General features: G+C 35.8%; 1 pseudogene; it reads left to right on the top strand.

Moving 5' to 3' along the window:
• The first annotated feature begins 8,318 nt into the window (after window positions 1-8,318).
• The window catches only part of LOC150081332 (phosphoribosylformylglycinamidine synthase-like), a 50,629-nt pseudogene continuing 41,111 nt past the window's right edge, over window positions 8,319-17,836 (top strand).

The following is a 17,836-nucleotide window of genomic DNA, read 5'->3' as shown; positions in this document are numbered from 1 at the left end:
GGGTTGGAAACACGGTCAACTCAAATGCGTGTACTATTTGCACTTTTACTTAACAACTCGACTACGTAAATCAGTTCACTGGCTCCTGTGCTAAAAAACACGATAGTAAAATGGCTCTTTTGTAACGCATCTTTATTTGCTAAGGCTAACTTAATGCTCCATCAGAATTTATAAAAATATGGAATTTTTTTGCAATTCTGACGAAAACTGCAAAAAAAAAAAAAAAAAAAATCACAAGGACACTGGGATAACTTACCAAATTCGACCAAATGACATATATGGTACCCCTAGGATAGGAGCAAAGTCTTATCCAGTTACTTTAATCGGGACCTCAGAGGGATTGGTAAATTTGTTTATCTAAAGTAAATGCAATGAAGTGAATCATTAACAATTTTCCAGTTGTTTCATCGACTGCAATGGATTTTGGACCTCAAATGCTATAACGAAAAGGCGCGCCCTTGAACGTTGGAACCTATGTTACTTAGCAAAAATAATTTGTCTTGGTACCAGGAGAGATTAAGATAAAATGCAAGGAAAGTGGCAAAGTATGGAAGGTGAAGAAAGGGGCGATCGGTGTGGAAACAGGAAAAAACAGAAAACAACTCGAGATAAATTCATAACCGACAAAACACTGCTTTACATATCATTAAGCTGATCATTATATTATTTTTTTTTTTGAAAATCTAAGTCATTTTTGAACTGTTTAGTTACCTTCTGCTTAAACACACACAAGTGGGAGTTTCACCATATTTACATAAACACAAATATTTACAGTCGAACAGCGTACAGCATATGAAACAACATGACAACAGGAATGACCGCGATACAGTAAAATAAAAATTTGAAACTTCGATTTTCCAGCAGTCGTCTTCTTCTGTGGGGATTAGAGTGGGGTAGGTAGGACCATCCTGACACCTATTTCTTGATGCGGCCGGGTTTCCTAAAGCCAAGTGGCTCGTGCCAGGTCGAACAAGGTGCTGAAACTGTATTCTTATATCTGTATTTGCAAGTAAGAGTCTCTGAGTTTCTGTAGGATTTGCAATTGCAGAGCTTTTCAGGATTGATATTGAGGTTGTTGAATAGCTGGATGGTGTTTGCTGGAAAGAATCTTCCGAGGCTATCCAACTGCGTAAATGCCGCTTTGAGTTGCGGTACCTTATCTGCAACTCGTCTTGGTTTTTCGCTGGGTATTATTATCAACTCTTGGGCTTTCGGTGCATCCAGTCGTCCCGTTAAAAGCTGAGAGAGGGTCATTATGTTTCTTGACGTGATTATTTGTCTACAGGGTGTGACCTCTAAATTGGAGTATAGTATAGTTCTTTAGGTAAAGTTGCCTCCGTAGCCGGGGTTCAAGCCTCTGACTGCTGAATACGGTTGATCTGCCAACCCGCACTGGACAAGCGTGGCAGATTATGGTCCATTTCTCTCAGCATGAATTGTTGAGGAGGCTTCCATCCTGCATTATCTTTTTTTTTTTTATATAGCTCTTGAGATGGTAAAAGGCTGTAATTCTGTTTAGCCATCTCAAGAGCCAGTATTCGAGTCCTAGAAAGGCTTTGATACTGCTTTCAGGAACTGAAGACCAGATTTGTGCCGCGTATAGGGGAACAGGAGTAACACATCTGTTGATGTATTGCTTCATCAGACCGGGGTGTCTAATACCGGTGAGCTCCTGCCTGGTTGCCCAAAGCGCCGCGTATATTTTGTTACGGATGTATGCGAAGTGCGGGCGAAAAGTCAGGCCTTCGTCCCACTTGAGTCCAAGATCAACGTGTGACTGCGCCTTTTGTACGAGATGCCGTTCACAAATATTTCCATTTTGTTTGGCTTTATTTTATTTGTGAAAGCCATTTGTGCCGTCTTTTTTTCATTCAACTGTAGCCCGATACAATCTAGATACTCTTGAAGTTCTTTTATTTTAGTATTAGCCACCTGGTTGTGGTAGTCAGCTGATTTCTGAGGCAATAAAAATTTTATATCATCGGCGTATATGATGAAGTGCTTCTTGTTCTGGGCGAAGAAGAAGGGTTCGAGGGCTATGGCAAAAATTGTGGCAGACAAGACTCCGCCTTGCGGGACACCTTTATCAACCTCATACGTTGCGCACATGTTTTCGTTTGTTACCTTAATTTGTCTGCGCCGAAGAGTGCTCTTTAATAAATGGAGGGCGTTTCCTGTAATGAAAAAGTAGTCCCGCAGAATGACTATGAGAGCTGGGATGGATAAATTATCGATAGTAAATTACTCAATGATTCTCTATTATCACTAATTCAGATTAAAGTTCTTCCTCAATTTCCTTCATTATTATTATTTATTTATTTGTTTATTAAATCTGTTTATTGCTCTGCCGAAGAACCACAACCTAGACGGCAGGAAGGTAAGGGGGGGGGTGATATTTACATAGAGAGGTTAAGACAGGGACATGTATCCGGCAGTTACATGGAGCACATGTATGCATAACCCGAAAGGCACAGAACTTAGTGTTTTTTATTTTACATAATTGGAAGTTATGCAATACCGAAGTGTCTCGAAATAGGATATTATTTTCTCAAAAGTGCTATAAATTACAAAACCATGAGAGAAATGTACAAAATATAGAGAGATGAGGCAGTCCTTCACTGGTTGCACGTGGTATCTCTTCAATCTTGACTGTCCTAGTGCTCACAGCCAGGCGTCTTTGGAGTAGTAGATTCTAAGAGAGAGGACCAGTGATGGCCTCATTTTATTTTCCTTTTCGCCTATCTTTAACGGGATGCATTGTGGTGGCATTTTCCTTCGTGGCGTTTCATAAGTGTACGTTTGCATGTGTGTCCTTTAGCTTCTGACATCTGTATGTATGCTGCTCTTATGCTAGTGTGCTGCTATTATTATTATTATTGCTCTTATATTATTTCTCCCTGATTAGGGGATTCCACTCCGTGACGGGTACTGCTACCAAGTACCCAGGGTGGTTGTAATGTCTGGTGATACTGTTGGTCGAGGAAATCTCTCACTATCCTACAGGTTTTAGGATAGTCAGAGATTATTATTATTATTAGCATATGGTGCAAGGAAGCCTAAGGCTTATGCTGCACCAGCCAAAAAAGTATTTTTGAATTACCCTGAGAGAGAGAGAGAGAGAGAGAGAGAGAGAGAGAGAGAGAGAGAGAGAGAGAGAGAGAGAGAGAGAGAGAGAGAGAGAGAGAACAAGAGTCAGAAGTAGAAGGGAATCACCAATAAAGAGAAGAATGATGATATCCAGCTCAGGAGCCTGGGTGTGCCAAGCCCATACTCACCAGATGTGAGTCCCTGGGGTTTGAAGTTACATTTAGAACAATAGACGGCAATTCTCTATGGCTCACTTATTAGACTTCATAAACCATTATAACTTAAATTCCTTCAACGGGTTTTTCAGTTTTTTTTTTTTTTTTTTTTTGCTCAACTTAAGAACCAACAGTTTTTTCTTTTGTATAACTGCTTTATTATAGCTACTCGATATCGATGTCTCTCTCTCATTAAAACTATTTAACTATATTATATTATGCCACTACTAATTTTTAAGTTACATCACTTTCTTTAGTTTTTCTCTTTTATAATATTAAATCATCAAAAAATGTATGAAATAGGTTTCAAGCTGATAGGATGTTCCCGGCTGTTCATGTAAATTAGCTGCACCAGCTACAATAACTTGCTTTAATATTCTGTTTGTAGTGTTATTATTATTTTTTATAGATTTATTTTTAAAGTTTAAACGTTATTTTAGAATGGATTATTTAAATTTTGGGTTTCAATTGTACCACACACTGTAATCGGTCTGTGTCCTGTATTGTGTAGAAAATAATAAATAAATAACTTAGCACCAAGTGAAAATTCCCAGAAAAAGATTCGTAATAGAAAATATTCGTAAACTTTATTAAGTACAATACACACTAACACTTACTGGAATTACAAACTTAAATTTTAATGAGAAAATTTTGGTTGATAATTTACAAAATTTAAAATGCTGTTTTAGGTCAGATCACTTTCCGTGCGGGCCGTATAAAAATTATTCTCCGTCCGTATGCGGCCCGGATTAGAAGACTAGGCGGGACGTCAGGCAGGAGCACACAGACAAGCTAGCTCCTCTCGACCAAACTGTTCCCGGTCATGATTCAGTGCAAGACCACCTAAGATCATCACCGATTGGCAGCAGAAACCTGAAACAAAGGGATATGTTTCTCGAACAACTGTATTCCAGTAGGCCTTGTCTTCACACACATCCACTCATACTCAATGTTGAACTTGTCTGTGAATTCCACAGTGTTCTATGGAAACATCTGATTGCTTAGGACTGAAGAGCCAAGTTATTGCTTCTGACTGATCTAAGACAGTAATCTAAGATAAGGCGTGATGTCATCGCTGTCAGTTTCACCACACCGACAGAGATTCTGTTGGTGATGAAATGTTTTCTTTCATCAGATGAAACTGTGAAGAAGTCCATCTTAGAGGAATGTAAAGGATGCACCTGGGATGATAAAAGGGCTGTTCCAATGCAGTTGAGCCACCGCAGGATCCAATATTCGATACACAAGATAATTCTCAGCTGTGACTGTGCTGCAAAGATCAAAATGACCGAGGCATAGAGTTCTCTGGGGAACACGTACCGACCACGAATTGAGTGATAGACGCTAGTCAGTTCCTGTTTAACTCTCCAGAGAACATCGAGGGTTTTTTTCTTTGAACTGGCAAAGTATTGGCTGAAGGAAAGCTGAACATCACAAACTATCCGAAGATCTTCGTGATGCTAGACTCTGTGGATAGGGTGACCATCTAGAAGGATAATAATATTGATCTTCTGTCTTTTATTAGTGAAGGTCATTTTCGTGGACTTGGATGAGTGGCGGAAGAAGCTGATGGAATTGAGATAAGCATTTAGCTCCGAGATCTGTACAGAACAACGTAAAATGCAAGTAATATTAGCATTTAAAAAAATTCTGTACCAGGTACATAATGTGTCCTGTCACTACCATATTTAACGTGTTTTACATTTAAGAGTCATCGGCAGGCGTTAAAAACGTTTTAATTTTCAGATATTAATAAAATTCTTGGATAATAATATAACAATGTTTTTATTTTATTAATAATAATTACACATCGGTTACTGAAAGTATTGGTCTCTGATAACTAAAGTAGGATATATCATTTTTACATTGAAGAGTTCACGACTAAATACACCCTCTATAGTTGTTCCCTTACGTGTAGTTATTCCATTCAGGGCTCCCACTCACGAATTTAAAAAAAACTTAGATTGCAACTTAAATAAACCCAAAAAAAACCTAGTTTTCATCACATAGTATAGCAACACAAATAAGATAAAACTTACCATGCAAAAATATCTTTTATTTAATTGTAATCAGAATTTTCATCCCATTCAGTTCCCTCCACATTTATTTTTTGAAGTTCTTTCATTTTTTTCAAACGTTCTTCGTATCTTTTATGACAAGTTCCGTGTATGACTTCTTTTTCCAATTCTGATTTAGGTTTCCATGTATAGCAATTTTGATTAAATCTATTTATCGCCTGTTTTGCCATTAGTCGATTTTTCACAGTTTCTAGTTTAAGGGAGTTTGTGGCTTTTGTTTTTATATGGTTTACTTGGGAGAAGATTCTTTCTACGCTTGCCGAAGAGTGAGGTAAAATAATTAGACTGGTCATAAAGTTAGATAAAATCTCATATTTAGAATTATTAAAGCCATCTTTTACATTACGTAACAGATACCAAAACTCAGGGATGGTTTTGTAAGAGAAATCTAAATCTTGATTTAAACGAAATGATCTCCATTCATCATCTAGAAGATCTAGTTTGTCTTCAGAACTGCATTGCTAAATGGAAAATTTAGCATGGCGAATTGGCACAATCATGTATCACTGCTGGGTCAAGAACATTGAGACTGGCGATAATTCCATCATTTAGAGGAAATATTTTTCTGATTTCCATACAAAGTTCAACAAGAAATTTTAAACAATCATTTTTAAACCTGCTTTCACTGTCACCAAGTGGTGTTGAATTTAATAAGGCCATACAAAGGCCTCCCAAATATATTTTATTCAGAGGCTTATGATTTATTGCATTGCTTGGATCAATTTCAACCAGCTTGCACGAAGTAATGACTTCTTTTATGAAAAATCTAAGAATATTTTTATACTCAATTGAAACCATTGAATGAAGTAAGTGCAATCTGAAATGCTCAGATTGAAATTCAATATTCAGGCAGTTTATTTTCTCCAGTACATATCCTAAAAACAACTTAATTCTTAGTTCCTTTGGTGAATAATTCCTTAGTTCCTTAGCACATAATGCAAAAGAATGGCAAACACATCCCATTATAAATACTGATGGTACATCCTTTTTTAGCAATGACTGGAACCCACTCTTAGTACCCATCATAGTGGCACAATTATCACTCCTAAAGCCAACGAGATTACTTATTTGAATGTTTTTTTTTTTCTATGAAAATATCTTTTATAGCTTGATAAAGCCCTTCTAAAATACCGTTTTCAACACAAACAGTGTCAAGTAACACATCTACAACATCAAGTTTTTGAATATCAAAATATCTAACAACAACAGCTAGAACTTGCGATAAAGATCAATCTGTACTTTCATCTATTATCATTGAAAACTTGTTGTTTCTGCATATGTTAGAAATGTATATTTTTTCATGATAGGCTATGCCATCTTGTATAAGATAAGAGACTTTAGTCGCCTTCATCTGAACTTGTTTTGCAATATTGCTATTATGAAATGCTTTCTTACATGCTTCTATAAGGTGATCACATTGCGCAAATGGAACATTATGCTCAGAAATGAGTGCAGCAATTGTTAACTCTGCCTTTGCTACTTCTTCATTCTCCGTAGATTTACGTTTTGTGAAGAACGTGTCTAATGTTGAACTTGTCTTAGCAATATTTGCACTTTTTTTATGTTTAACTGTATTTTTATGCACTAGTAACATCGATTTATTGGCATTCTTTAATTTCATATCACAACAAATACAGTAAGACGCACCTTTTTCATTACTGTCTTCTTTCAACCAATCCTTTAATTCCGGATCTTCTAACCATTCATTTCTAAAATTTTGAGTATACCACCGTTTACTCATCTTTCTCTGTGGGGAACAAGTTTCAGACATTGTGGGCAATTTGTGGGTATGGCTAATTAGCAGTTATCTTATTTAAAATGTTCTATAAAATAAAAAATAAATCACTAATCCATTAACATAAAATAGAAATAGTCACTACAATTTAAATTTATTATATCACTATGTAGTATATGCATAAATGTAAAAATCACCCCAAATAATGCAATAATACCACGAACGATCACAAAAGACTGTGCAGTAAAGACCGCCTTCCGCCTGCTCAATAGGCTGCGCATACATGTTAGTAGCACGATCATGTATGCTTACATGTATGAACATGTAAGCATACATGATCGTAATTTCATAGTGTAGAACCCTGCGAAAACTTTGAAATCCTTTTACATTTGTAGTATTTTGTACAAGCACTTCAGATATTACAAATTATGATTAGAATATAAAATTAAGAAAATTGTAAACTGTTATTAAATGTATTAAATTTTATTGTATTTACAAGAAATAAAAATAAATTTTGACTTAAAATTAAAAATTACCGACAAAACCCAGATAGTGAGATATTTTTGTGAAATAAACCTATCAACCCAGATGACAATCAAAAAACCCAGATCTGGGTGGAAAAACCCAGGAGTGGGAGCCCTGATTCCATTATCAAAAGATCTGATGGCATGTCCAAGTTGAAGAATATTTTCAGAAATGTGCACAACTCTTTTCCAGCCTCAGAGTTTAATTGTAAAGAAAAAAGTTCAGTAAGGACAACAGTGTACTTCCGTAAAGGTATGACGGCATTAGTAAATTCATTTAAATGTAATTAATTTGTCCACGCTATGCACTTTTGTTTACGACCAAAGTCGTGAATAACATGGCTAGTGATTCATGTTTCGTCGGGGATCACGATTTAGAGTTCGTTTTCCTCCTCGCTGCACAGTGATCCGAAAATCGTAGAGGTCAATTGGATGTACAAAGTTCACCAGTCATGCCATAAGGGTATGCGCAATAGACAACGGCGCCACTTGCAAATACAGAACTAGTCACGTGTAGGAAGGCAAGTGGAGGGTGAGTGTGTGGGTTTGACTGGGCTATAAAAGAATATATTCAGCCATTTGAAGGTCTTTGGTCATTTTTCATAACGTGCTAAGAAGTGATCGTGCAAAGGTTTTAAGTAGGTATTATCCTTTCCCTGCCCTGAGTAAGGGCAAACTAATGCAGAAGAGGCAGCTGCTGCTGCTGCAGGAAGTCGATGTACAAGTGAAAGTAGTTTCTGTGGAAAACGAATATTGCTTCTGTATTGATGTACGAAAGTCTTGTGAATTAACAGAAGAAGACCGAAGAAAGCTCTCCTGGATCCTGTCTCCTTCCTTTAACGACCAGGTTAGTGAAACGTCATATTTTACTCAGCCGCCCAGCTCAAAGAATTTCGTAATTGAAATTGGACCAAGGTTAAATTTTTCCACACCGTTTTTCACTAATGCTGTGGCCATTGCACATTCCATCGGACTTTGCGATGTAGTTCGAATAGAACGATCGGTTCGCTATCATGTGGTTGTAGAATCTGCCCATTATTCAGGGAATATGAATGAGCATTTTGTTGAAGCTTTGCACGATCGAATGACCGATTGCGAGTATCCAGAGCCCACCGATTAGTTCTTTTGATATAACGGTAAATGCCCCAGTATGGGGAGAAGTGGATATATTAAAATAAGGAAGAAAGGCATTGGAGGAAGTGTGCGGAATTAGGACTACCTTTTGATGACTGGGATTTAATTACTATACAGCGCTGTTTTCTGAGGAATTTAAACGGAACCCAACCAGTGTAGAAATGTTTTGACTTAGCCCAGTCAAATAGCGAGCATAGTAGGCATTGGTTTTTCCGTTAAAGTTTACAAACGGGTACGGACACCTACCTTGAATGTTCCGTGGGCATGGCCTGCCTGACTCTGTTTACAGTATGGTTTCAAGAGAGGTCATTCTACGGAGGATGCCATTAATGATCTCATGAATTTCACCAACCTGGTAGAGGATAAGTATGTGTTAGCCATCTTTATAGATTTTACTGGAGTTTTTGACATGGTGTGGCATGAGAGTATTCTGTCTGCATTAAGGGGTATGCAATGTCCAGACTTATTGTATAGGACGATACAGAGTTATTTGTATGGTAGGAAAATTATACTGAAAGCTAAGCACCTAGAGTTTAATAGGAATCTTTCGAGAGGCTGTTCTCAGGGGGTCTGTATTGGGCCCACTTTTTTGGAACTTAGTACTTAATTTATGGCTAGAACAATCAGTTGAAAATCTGCATAAGATTGCTTATGCAGATTATTTGGTTTTGTGTTACTGGTAAATCCAGGTCTGTGCTTGAAATAAGAGTGGCTCAGGTATTAGAAAGTCTAGTGTCATGGGCTGATCTGCATAAACTATTGATATCTACAACTAAAACTGTTATGATGCTTCTTAAGGGGAAACTAAATTATGCGCGACCGCCAAAAGCTTTAATTAAGGGGAGGCAGATTCGCCTAGTATCTGAGGTGAAATATCTAGGTATAAGAATTGATAGATTATCGTTTTTCCCACATTTAAATTACTTACATGAAAAAGTTAAATTTAGTGCAGCAATAATTCGATTAACTAGGTCAGATTGTGGGTTATTATTGAAAAGGAAAGTTTTAAATTTATACTACGAGGCAGTCTTCTTACCCATAGTTGCGTATGGAGCATCAGCCTGGTACTTCAGAGTTACTAACGTTAAATTTAAACAGAAATTGTTATCGATTCAGTGCTTTGTTATTTTTAGTTTGTGCAGAACAGTTTCAACGAATGCCATGCAGGTTTTGGCCGGGCATTTGCCTCTAGACTTGTACATTGTGTATCGGGCTCTTTGTTATTACTTAAAAAAAGGCATAGTTTCTTTCATGAATATTACATCTGATGTCACTATAGAGATAGCTAAAGCTAAGAAAAATGTTCTAACACAGTTGATTGGTATGTGGCAACAGAGATGGGATCTTAGTGTAACTGGGGAGGGGACTAGATTGTTCATTCCAACAGTTGCATTTACTTATGATAGTAACAACAAATGGTTTTTTCCTTCTATGGTAACATCGTTTATTTTAACTGGCCATGGGTCATTGAATTTTAAACTACATTACTTTGGTCTAGTCAGCTCTCCTTTATGTACGTGTGGTCTACCTGAGACTTGGAGTCATTTATTATATGACTGTAGTTTGTATGTTAAACTTAGAGAAAGGCTAAAAGTGAAGATTGGTAATTTAGTTAGAGGCTGTGAAAGTGATCTTATTGCTAATCAGGATAAATTTCAAGCACTGCAAGAGTTCGTGTAACTGTTTTTCAACGGAGAAGACATTGGAATAATCTAATGATTACTAATTAAGATTTGGTTTTATACATCTTGATTATCTGTGTTTTTTTTTTTAGTTTGTTTATATTATATATATGTGTGTGTGTGTGTGTGTGTTATGTATATAATTTTTATTTATTTTTTTATTATTATTATTTTTTATTGATTTATCTACAGAGATAGATAGATAAAATATATATGATAGTTATTACGATAATGTAATTATAAAAATTACATTTAATAATACACATTTTTTATATATATATATATATATATATATATATATATATATATATATATATATAATAATTTTATTCTTTATATAGAGGTACTCAGTAAACATTTATGGATCATTACAAAATTAAAAAGATACTGTACACCCTTTTATAATGAAATAAGCATATAAATTTAAAAAAATCAGTTTAATTAATTTAAACTCAAATTACATGGCACCCCTGGAATGTTGTTGCGGCACCCTAATTGAAAACCACTGCTGTAACTCCTTCATATTGGTGTTTTTTAAATCTCAGGAATATTTAATTTTGATATAGCAACATTACATTATCACAAATATCAATAAATAATGAGATTGATACATATGCAAAGATGAATAAGATTGTTATAGTACTTAAACGTTTGATTATAATTAGTATGGTTTCGTGCGAATTTTAATCTGCGATTTCAGTATTATTAAACTATGATTATTGTTTTCTCATATTCCCTTATTATAATTGATAGTCATAGATATACAGAGTTCTCCCCTAACATATACATACATTGTAAATATATACACAGAACTGAGTAAAGTTTTGCAAGCAGGTCATGTGACATGCCGTTGCTCTCCTCGGATCTTGGTGAAAAGCAGGGAGAATATAGTGTACCCACATCTAAGAATAAGATGCGGATCTAAGAATAAGATCTTAGGAATAAGAATTCCTAAGAATATCTGAAATTAATATTCTTAAGATAAAATCACACTATGCATCGGACTGACGGGATAACATATTCCCGAGATTTAAAAAACGCCAATATGAAGGGGTTACAGCATTAGGGGAGCCGTTATTAATTAAAAAAAAAGGTTGAAACCACTGGGTTATAATATGCAAAATAGAAGGGATTCCAAAGATTAAAAGGATTTGTACTCCTTCCTTGTATTTTAGCTTTTTTCTAACTGCACACTGAAAATTCACGGATGGGATACCCGCTTCTAAAAATTAACATTCGTAAGATGAAAACACATACTTATATATAAAAAAAAACACAAAAATCTAGGGAAGGATTGATTTGATTTGATTTTGATTTTTTGTGGCACAAAAACAGCAAGGTTCTAGTGCGCCATGGAAAGAATAAAATTCAAAAAAGATTAATAGACTTGTTACTTTTAAAAAAGGTTACTTTGTCTCTAGGGAAGGCGTACTCTTTTGAAAATCCTTTTAATTTTTACAGTGTATATTTATGTATGTTGTTAGTTGATGTGATTTTTTTCTCCTGAAATGTATTGAATTCGTGTTTTGTTACCGGGGGGGGGGGTGAGTTTCATCTTAGGTGGATTTCATTCCCTTCCACGGCCAAAACAAAAAGCAATTTTTATTTTGATATGGCAACATTGCATTATCAGAAATGTTAATAAACAATGCGATGATCCATACGTATGCAAAGATGAATAAAAAAGATTGTAATAGTACTGAACTTAAAACGTTTCATTCTAATTAGTACGATTCTGTGCTAATTTTAATTTGTGATTATTGTTTTCCCACGTTCTATAATAATTATGTAAATTTTTCCCCCTTTTTTTTTGTAACTTTTACATGTTTTTAATGTATACACATGCATGGTATATCCACAGAACTGGCTAAAGTTTCAAAAGCTAGTCACGTGGTGTCATACACAAACTGGTCATGTGACATAGGAGTAGATACTACTTTCTATGATATCACTGAAATTTACACAAGCTGTGCGAAAACATAAATTTATGAAATCAAACAGGCCAAATCATGTTACCATTGCATTCGATCAATTAGTATTGATCGAATCCAGCTCAGGACCATAACCTGTGCCTTGAAAAGTGTCCATCAACAACTGGAAAGTGACCATCACCTGAGTAATAGAATCAAACTTACTAGCAGACATTTGTGAAGTGCTACATATGTGCTTAAATAAACTTTTATTCTTGACTATCAGGCTGCTGATGCCCAAATTTCTGCTGCATAGAGCATATGATAAATAGGGTAAATTAGTCTGGATATATTTCTTCATTGTTCTAAAATCATTTGCGTACAGAAGGTTTTGTTCAGTTTACCATCTAGGGCTACGCATCCTTGTTACTAGCACCTCAATATGCTAACAGAATCTAAGTTTTAGATCAAGATAACCCCAAGGTCTTTGTGATTTTGGCTGTTGACAGCTTTAAAGAGACTATTTTCATTTCAGATTTACTGAAGTTTAGGCACAAAATAAACTGTTCAGGGTAAAAAGCTAACTCAGCAATCCTGTCATTTATAGCATATGTAATTTTAGCTGGGTCAGCTCCAGGCAGGGTGGGAGTTAGTAAAGTGTTGTTAGCATACACCAAAATAAGTTTAGTTTTGAAAACAACATATACAAACAATCCCGTGGTAAAACTTATCATGGAGGATTTTGAATCTGATTCCCTTCTTTATCCCCCTTTCCTATTACCCTATGGAGGAGATATATCAACAATATATTCAACATATTTTCTCAGGGCAGCAAGACAGCATTCTCGGCCCATCTCAATAAATCAGAAGTTTTAAAATTAACCATTTAAATCAAGAAAAACTACACACTTCCATTTTTAGATGCTAGGATCTAAAAGGCAGGTTCACATTTAACTACATCAGTATACTGTCAGCCTACATGCACAGGACAATACAACATAATTCATTTCATGTAGTACCCAGGGGCACAATGTTGTCTGAGTATTAATAAATAAGCTTGGTCTCAGTGCTCTAATGAAGTAGACAAACTAAAAAAAACTGAGAGGGTTAAATCAGATCTTAGTAAATCTAATATTACATCACAAACTACTCGTCTTCCACATGTGGAGACTCACCCTGCCAGTACTGCCTGCATTCCTTTTTACCCCAAAAAAATCTTTGCGTATAGCCAAAATCCTAAGGAGTTATGACTCTTTAGAATTCTGCTATACAAACTACAGATAGGAAATTACTAACATTACATCCTTTCTCTAAAAATGTACATATCACCAACATAGAAAATTCAAGTAATTTGTTGTTACCATAATGGAACTATAACCCCAGGGGCTCACATCTGGTGAGTATGGGCTTGGCAAACCCAGGGTCCTGAGCTGGATATCACCATTCTTCTCTTTCTTGGTGATTCCTTGCTGCTACTCTCTCTCTTTCTCTCTCTCAGGGTAACTCGGGAATTTGTTTTTGGCTGGTGCAGCATAAGCCTCAGGCTTCCTTGCACTATATGGCTAATAATAATAATAATAATAATAATAATGTGGACTATGTCAATGAACAATCCATCATCCGGAGGATAGGCTAAAAGAAACCACTGTGATGCTGTCAATAATGTCAATTTTCCCCAATCAGCAGTAGTAGCCAGTCATTACTGGCAGGAGGGCCCCTTCCAAATTTTTTCAGTTAATACTGTTATATACCATCTGGCATCTCTCATATTATAGAGTCATACTTCATAACTGGGTTGTCACTTATTGTAACACCTACCCACCCACTGATGATAGGCCAAATAGCTTTGAAACTGCTGTCTGGGTGGTGGTATACACTGAGAATAAGTAACACTAGTCTTCTCCACTGGTGAAGCATTGCTTATTTGAGGTAGTGCAATATCAGACAACTCATTGTGAAAGTATTCACAATATGAGATATGATAAAAACGATGCCATTTTCACCAATTTAGTGATTCACTTACATAAAAACACGATGCTATTGCACTAACCTTGCATTAAATAGTGTGATAATTGAGAGAGAATTTTGAAACATATGTATTATTTACTTGAAATTCCTGAAACATAACCATTTTATTATTTTTTTTATAGATGTCTAGAATGTTCTTTGAGATTGTTTTACACTTATAGTCAACCACTGACAGAAACAGTTTCCACACATGCATGACTAAACTACAGGAAACTCCAAACTAAGTGCAAACTCAGTCATTTTAGAAATACTCTACTGATAGCTTCAGATGGGAAGTAGAGTATTTCAGCAGAGAGTAAGATCGTGCAGTAACTATCCTGTAGATAGTTACACTTCTTGCCTTCAATCTACAACTTAGTGACAAAGTCTACACTTGTCTTTTTTTTTCTTTTTTAATATCAACCATTACATGCTCTGATATAAAAATTTGAATTCATAACATTGGATGTCTCATGGTTGAGGATACTTCTAAATATCAACTAGAACTTGTGAGTCAGAAGCTCATTCAGTAGCTGAACATTTCTGGATTTGGTAGATGAGTTCTTTGTACGTCAACATTAGAGATGCAATAAAAGAAACAAATGCTCCTGATCTTGTTATTGGCAGTAATTCATCGTGTATTAAGAATCTTCAAATTAAGGAACCTTTATGTGGCAGTGACCACAGTGTTCTTGTGGGATTTACTGACAGAAATAATTACCATCAAGAGTAAAGAGAAAGGATTTTTTTTTCTCAAGGGCAATTATAATGGGGTCAAAACACTTCAAAAACTATTCTTCTGGGAGCAACTGATGTTAAAAAATATAAATACTGAAAGGGAAGTATTCAGAGAGGCAATCATAGGAACAAGTAAACATTTTTTGCCACCTAAGAGATATTGTTCAAGATTCACACCTAAATGGATATCAGATGAAATGAGAGTGGTAGCAGAAAGAAAAATGCATGGGATGATTATAAATTGTCAAAGGATGTCAAACCCCACGATGCCATCTGGATCGTGGGTGATGATCAGGTCTAGAATATTCTTGGCCCTAATACATAACATGCTGATACAAATAGCAACCAAACAGTGAGTTCACCTCTCACTTATCCCAATCAGTTATGGGCAAACTGAAATTGCCCATAATGACATTCATATTTGCCAGCTCATTCCATTTGCTTGTACAAGCTTTAATCATTATCTTCACAGTCTGGTCTGTAGATTACTTCCACTCTCATTATATCATTGCTTCCAACTAATTCATACCACACAGATTCCACACTATCATGCATGCATAGCTTTTGAATCTGTGAAAGCTTTTGTCACACTGAGGCTGCTTTTGATAAGAAACATATCCCCATTACCCCTTCTATCTTCCCTATCCTTTCTAAATACACTGTACATATCACAGTAAAATTCATCATCCCTATTTCCAGGTAGCAACATGTTTCCATTAGCTCTATTATGATTTGTTTTTATTTATATTCTAGAAATAAAAACATTCCAGATGATTTAACTTAAGAAATTATTTAATGATGTTTATAACTGCATTATTCACAAAATTAAAGATATCGGAGAAAAGTGCATTTGAATGCCCACCAATGAAATGGCAGATGCTTATGGTCATTATACTCATTTCATTTGTGGGAAATTAAATGGAGAACCTTCTCCTCTGCATTCATGCAAAGTTCTTGAAAATGTGAATTGCTCCACAATCACACAAATAAGTAGCCATAATAACTGCAATGATTTTTTGAAGTTAATTATTGACAGACTAGGAATTTTTGTTAGTGTTACTAGAAATATATGATAAAAGCAACTCATGCATTACAGATTTCCTATACAAACCAAATCCACAATACTTGCTTAGTCATTACATAAGTTTGTGGAAACAATTCTGGAGAAATTTGTTGAAGTTAATAAGTACTCCTGGGTAAAAAAGATTTTCATAAAAGCATCTGCATGAATAGCTACTTTTAGAGATATACAACATGGACTCCCTTGTCCACAAGAGCCCATTCTGACATGGTAGGGAACATGGTTACATGATGCATCTCTAAAACAGTGTTAGCACGCAAGCCACTAGAAAGTCCACTGGGCCAAGCGTATTGGTAACGACAGGAAGCATCTGGATCTAGCTGATCCAGATGCTTCCTGTCCTAGTGTATAATTTCGCAGCGTCTACTCTGCCAGATATTGACTCGAGGGAGTCCAATTGGTAGAGATGCTGACTCTTTTGCAAGGGGCATTGTCAAGGACACATTATACAAAGGAGCTGAATATATTCTTACTTTGCTTCATTTACAAAAATTTCATTACTTCATACATCAAATCTCCCCTCCCCCACTATTTCTTTCCAACTAAATACATCATGAATAGTCAAACTAATAGAACAAACTTATCTGCAACAAGATCTAAACCTCTCAATACTTCCTCATTCACTTCACAAACATACATAGTCTCAGTTCAAATATCAGTGATGCCCATTTCAACTTAGTCTGCCAAGCTCCACTTACTTATTCAGACAGAATCCCAATTATCAGTTGATTCAACCAGTGATCATATCAATTGTCCTAATTATTCACTGTACAATTCCTTCTGCTTTGAAGATGGAACTTGCACATATGTACCCTCTAATATTCCCTGTCAGAGACTTGGTAATTTGGAATCTTCTCCTCCTGATTTTCTCTGGTTTAAAAGCTCTCTACCACATTCTGTCAAATTTATCTGTTGCCTCTATCAAACTCCCAATTCCACCAATCACTGGGAACTCTTTCGCTTCCTCTGCTTTGAAGCTCGACTTTCTCCAGTCAAAACTTCCCAAACAAAGTAATTTTTCTTGGTGATTTTAATATTCACAACTCCAGCTAGCCTCACTTTTCTAGTCACATGAACCCAGATGGTAGAGATGCCAAGGCTTTTGCAATTACTAATGATCTTCCGTAGATTGTTTATTTACCTACAAGAACACCAATAAAGATATTGGAGAAAAGTGCATTTGAATGCCCACCAATGAAATGGTGGGTGCTTATGGCCATTATACTCATTTCATTTGTGGGAAATTATTCTTGGTCTTTTTCTTCCTAACAACCCTTCCAAGTGCAAGGTCCAGATGAATGATACTCTAGGCACCTTAGATCACAACTTGGTAATGGTCTCTTCTCCAACGGTGCCTTCTCTTGGCCATTCTCTGCTTCGTGTTGTTGGACATTACAGATTTCTACTCTTCTTTTCCTTGGTTGGAATAGCTTTAAATCTTCTGATATCAATGTTTGCTCAGATCATGTCAGTGAAATTATTCTTGTAGGGATGAAATCCTTTATTCCAAGCACCACTTTAAAATCTTTCTTCATCTAAACCCTAGTTTTCCAATAAATATGTTAAGGCTATTCAAGATAATAACACTGCCTATCACAATTAGCTTGCATCCAAATCTCCAGCTTCATTTTCTCCCTACACTGAA

This window comes from Mastigoproctus giganteus, chromosome 8, assembly GCF_048544385.1.
Source record: "Mastigoproctus giganteus isolate SK-2022 chromosome 8, ASM4854438v1, whole genome shotgun sequence".
NCBI lineage: Eukaryota > Metazoa > Arthropoda > Arachnida > Uropygi > Thelyphonidae > Mastigoproctus > Mastigoproctus giganteus.
The sequence above is the reverse complement of the archived record's forward strand: the minus strand, read 5'-3'. Positions and strand labels throughout refer to the sequence as shown.